This window comes from Adiantum capillus-veneris, chromosome 24 (genome assembly GCF_014529385.1).
Source record: "Adiantum capillus-veneris isolate H3 chromosome 24, ASM1452938v2, whole genome shotgun sequence".
NCBI classification, from domain to species: domain Eukaryota; kingdom Viridiplantae; phylum Streptophyta; class Polypodiopsida; order Polypodiales; family Pteridaceae; genus Adiantum; species Adiantum capillus-veneris.
Genome location: NC_140954.1, coordinates 58,482,787 through 58,488,368, shown reverse-complemented (window position 1 = coordinate 58,488,368; position 5,582 = coordinate 58,482,787).

Genomic DNA, 5,582 nt, shown 5'->3' with positions numbered 1-5,582 from the left:
AGGATGTACTACTATAGGACCTAGTAGTATGTACAAGAGGTATAAGGAGGAATCTCATCTCAATCTATACCCAGTGGCTCTCTTGAAGTCGATGCATGCCATCGTATAGGCTCTAGCAATGTGTGGAAGCGTATATCCCTGCCAAAATCAGCATGCATAACTTGCAAGTATCTTGTAATGACTTGCACTTCTCCATGATGCATCATGATAGTATCAGCCATCACATGACTGACAATCCCTACAAATGCTCCCATTATAGATGCTAAATTGGGTCTTGACTCTAAGAGGTCGTAGATGAGAGTCCCAAAGGCTGATGACAAATGCATAATCTTTACCAGCATATCCATGCCCATCGCATCAACTCTCTGTGTAGTGACCTCTGCCAATCTGTCCACATTAGGTATCTTGATGCTCATTGCATCACCACTAGAACTAGTCGAGTATGGACACATCAAACCTAACTCTGGGATACTGACTCTGGGATAGTCGTCACTTCCTCATCGTCCATAGGGATTGTATCCATTTGCCCTGGCATCACCATATCAGCCTCTAGCATGAGAATGTCAAAGAGCTTCATATCGTTAATCTCCATGGCAGGAGGCATTTGTGCCCTAAGAGGATCAAACTATTGTGTCTCGCTAGAGCATGGCCACTCTAACTTTGCATCTACAAACATGTCATGCACAACACTATGGAGCTCATCCGTGAAAGATATGTGTCTAATCTCTCACTGACATGACTAAAATGTAATCAAGAGTATGTTATATCGCACCTTAGATACATGCATAGGGTATTACAACTTAATGTAGGCTCCCTTGGCAATCACTAATGACCCACAATGCATCTGAAAAGATTTCTCTCTAGAAACACCTAAGACCCACAATATGCTAACTATCTCACTGAGATTTAAACTCTATCTCAATTAAGGAACACATTGCACATGTCATAGCGTATATGATGCACCACTAGGTAATGACAAGCAAACATCTCTTGCACCTGCAATGTCAAATGCCAAACCATTGGCCAAGTGCACACGACCAAAGCTTTTTCTGCTAGAGAAAGTGCTAAACCACTCACGATGGGGTGCAACGTGGAAAACTGCATCTTCATCTAGCAAACCAACGGGGAGAAGTGCCACCTCTCAAAGACATGTAAGCAAGAGAAAGCTAAAGGAAAACATGACATCACCACCACTGACATACAAACTCACCTCTCTATCCTGTGTAAAAACTGTATTTGCATCATGCATACATCAATTTCATTGGCTCATACGTCTGAAATAATGACATCTAATGTGCCATTTGTGACCACAATGCCAATATCTCAAGTGTCGACATGAACGAGACCGTTGTCTCAAATGAGTCGTCGTTGTGGCTAAAAACTATCACATATTAGTTGCCATAAGTGAAGCTATGGGTCTATAAATTTTGGGATATTAAATGCTCTCCACTGTACACTACATATATGAAATACAATCCGAGTTTCAATTTCCTTTTCAGTGTCTTGTCTTTCAGTTCCAGTATTTCACCTTTCAATTCTGGCGGTTTACATTTTAGTTTCAGTCTTGTATAAGGGCGATGTGCATAAAACAATGCCAGAGAGAAGTGTACAAAAGCTAGAACAAAAGGATCTCCTTGTGGGGAGAAAACACTCTCAAAAGGACTGACAACACTTGTAGTGCTCAAGCACATTAAGCATAAAATCTCCCGCAGTAGTGTAACCACATTGTACTTTGCAATCATCACACTGATGCAAGTCTCAACTGCCAAAAGTAAATGGGACATGTAACCAATGACTACATGTAAATTGTATGTAATAGTACTCACCGTTGAAATATTCATCAATCAAAAATAGTGCATACCATAAGTCTACTTATAGTCACTAACGAGCATACACAAATCTCACTCTTGTGAGAGTGGATACAAGCATATTAATCTGTGTCCAAAAACAACCATATGCCCATCAATTTGGGAGCAAAGTTGATCACAACAAGAGAAAATCATTGTCTCAATCGAATGACTCCTGAAAATACATCAAAAAGAGTATGTGGAAATCAAGCCAAAACTATGGCGAGAAATCTAGAGAAAATTGGACAGAGTCTCCCCCGCAAAATGAGCAAAATCTCAATGCAAACTCTTAAATCATAAACCGCATCCAAGATGCCAAAGTGAAAGAAGCTCTCAACCACTATAAACTGACCAATTTTTTTCAACAAAAGATACGGCAAAGTGGGAGCAACCCTCGACCATTATATAGTCTCCAAAAGAGGACTCAAAACCATAAACCATATTACTACTAAATGCAAAGTGAGTAGAAACGCCAAAGCGGATCCACAATGTCACATACAATGGCAATCCGCACTCAATGTGCATCAATGAAGTGAACGCGTATAAACAAGTGTTGAATTAAGTGCAAACCAAAAACTGATCAATGCAGAAACAATGCTCTCAAGAGAGCTCATCGATACTCAAAAGTGCTTGCCGAAATGTATGTACAATGGGCATCAACCATGCACCAATATACAAATCCACCTACAAAGACCACGAACCAAAGCATGAAATCACTGCCAAAGTTTCTTATGAAAACCTGTGAAAGAAGCTACACCTGTGTGTTGGGAAAAGCACGTCTCTCAATAGACCGCTTCAATGGTGTGTAAACGCCTATGTGATTCTTTACCCTAATCTACCAAAAAGCATCAAACCTCAAGCTTTTCACAAGCTTAATTTGCATATTCAACGTCATAACCTATGCACCTAACTTCAAGCACCTTCCGTGCTTCCAAAAGTGCATCAAACTTGCGCATTGCACGAAAACAAAAAAACTAATTTTGTTTGCATACAGTGAGTTTGAGCTGAATATCAAAAATTTGGTGAGGAATTTGCAAAAAAACTCTTCTATAAAGTTCTAGACCATGTCAAAATAGAGGGATACAATGGGCATAATTTTCAAATCTACATTCTACAAGGAGAAAAATGAACTTGAAAACATTGCTACTGCACGCACAATTTTTAGGGCAGCACCTTCACCTACACACTATCTTCCACATTGTCTTCTGAGCTTCCACAAGAGCAAACATCACTCTAAGCTAAGCTCACAAGATCCCATTGCATTCTCACAAAAGTTTTCAAGATTTCTTGATCCCTCCATTGCCAAGAGTGAGCAAGATATCGCCTCGAAGCTCTCAAGACTGTTATGTTCTACGAGAGACAGAACACACGATGTGGGTGGAGAAACTCACCACAATATGTGTGAAAGAGCCCCTTGTTCTTATATCTAGTAAAGAATAAGGTTTGATGGGCGATCGCATGCCTCTTGTTTATTTGGTCAGGGTAATAGGCACACTGCCTTTACCCCAACAATGGAGAACGCTCTCCCATTCACAACAATAACAAAGGGCTTTCATTGTGGAATCAACTTGACCTATCCTCCACTTTTACTATGAGCTCAAATATCCCTCTCTTTTTGGAGTCCATTTCTCTATATTATTTGAGGGCCACAAAATATTCAATGCCCACTTTCTAGAAAGTAGGGGTTTCTAATAGCTTCCATTTTCCCCTATGATCTACAATATTAAATTAGCAAAAGTTTACATAGGATGTCTGATTTCATAACTAATAGTTTTGGACATTACCCGAATTAATGCACTGAATAATTCTTATAAGCCAAAAAATATAGCCTTAGAGCACATGTAAAATTTATCTAAAAACATTCGAATACATTACTGACTCCCCAACTTAGGGAGTCAAGATTTCCTCATCTCAAGAAGAAGTGAGGGTAATCTTTCTCTAAGGTGGCCTCATTTTCTCATGTTAGATCTTCCTCAAGATAGTCTTGCCATTAGACAACATGTTTTCTAAGAACTCTACTCCAAAGGATTTTCTTTTGAGATTCCAAAACTCTAGAGGATTGGAGCTCCAAAATGTTTTGGGTTGGCATGACAACTCGTTCATCATCAAGGACTTGCTCATCACTAGGAACATAGGGTTTCAATAAGCTTACATGGAATACATCATGGACTTTGAAATGAGATGGAAAATTCAACTCGTAAGCTTGAGTACCTATGCACTTGATAACTTCATAGAGGCCCCACTAACATGGGCTACTTCTTGAGTGCTACTTCTCCTTGGGTGTATTTGAATAAAAACCTTGTCACCTTCCTTAATCTTCTTTTGGATTCTTGCCATCAACATACTGCTTTTAGCAATCTTGAGCTACTTTAATGTCGTTTTGGATTGCCTTGATTTGGTTTTTAGCTCCTCAAGCATCCTTTCAGAAGATTCAAATCTTATTGTAGGATCTTAAAAGTTAAGTGAAGGGAGACATTCTTGTCCATAGAGAGCACAAATGGGTTCATATCAATGCTTTGATGGTTGTGAAGCATGGTAAGCATACTCCACTAGGTGTAGAAATTGAATCCTTTGCTTATGCTCCCTACTGGAATGAACTTTGAGAGTATCTTCAATTAATTGGTTAATCCGTTTTTTCTAATCATCTAATTAGAAATGGTAGGAACTACCAAAGTTTAACTCCGTTTTAGTTGCTTTGAATGGATAGGCCCTAAAATTTGAGTTGAACTTCACATCCCAATCAATTACAATCCATTTAGACAATCCATGCAATTTGAAAATTCCCTTAATAAATAGTTATGCAATGTTAAACTTGGTAAAGTTTGTTTTGATTAGAATGAGATGTGCAACCTTAGTGATGGGTCACCAATCACCATAAGTGAATTATATCCTCCTTGTACCTTAGGTAATCCAGTGACAAATTCCACACTTATGGTCAACAATCACCATAAGTGAACTATTTCCTTGTTGCACCTTAGGCAATCCAATGATGAAATCCATACTTATGGACTCCCACTTCATTTAAGGAATATCAAGTGGTTGAAGTTTACTGGGGAGTTTAACTCTCTCTTTGTCTTCATCCGTTGGCATGTCAAGCATTGGTGAACATAGCGTGAAACATCTACCTTTTTGTCAATCCAATATAAGATTTTGCATACAACATTGAGGGTCTTTGCATACCATGGGTGTCCTAAAGTAGGACTCTCATGGGCCTTTACCATATCAACAATAGAGATCTTATCAAAATGATAAGAAGAAGATGATATTGATTTTATGCAAATTTTGGATGAAGTCAAAAACGAATTTGTGCCAAACAAAGATGTTTTTCAAGATGTTGCCTGAGTACTAGATGAGTTAGATATACCTAGTGTGGGTCAGGAAGCTAGAGGGGGTAAAGCTATACTTCCAAGTGAAGTAGTCATGGATGTCAGACATAAGACCAATATGGCTTTATGAGGCTAGAAAGATGTGTTCAAGAATATGGGTACATTTGTTTATGCCCTATGCTTTAGGAGGTCTTGAAAGATGCAAAGAGTTTAAAAGAGGTTTTGAAGGATGTATCTAGTTTCATGAATGTTGTGCACACTCTCTAGCTTAGGTTGGCACTCCCCGACAAGGGCACCAAAATAGGGTTTGTGGTATTTGACACACTAATCTTCTAAAATCATCGATCCGGCTAGCTACACGGCTAGTGCTTGGTCGCGGCCATATTTTCCTATGGGAGTCTTGCTACAC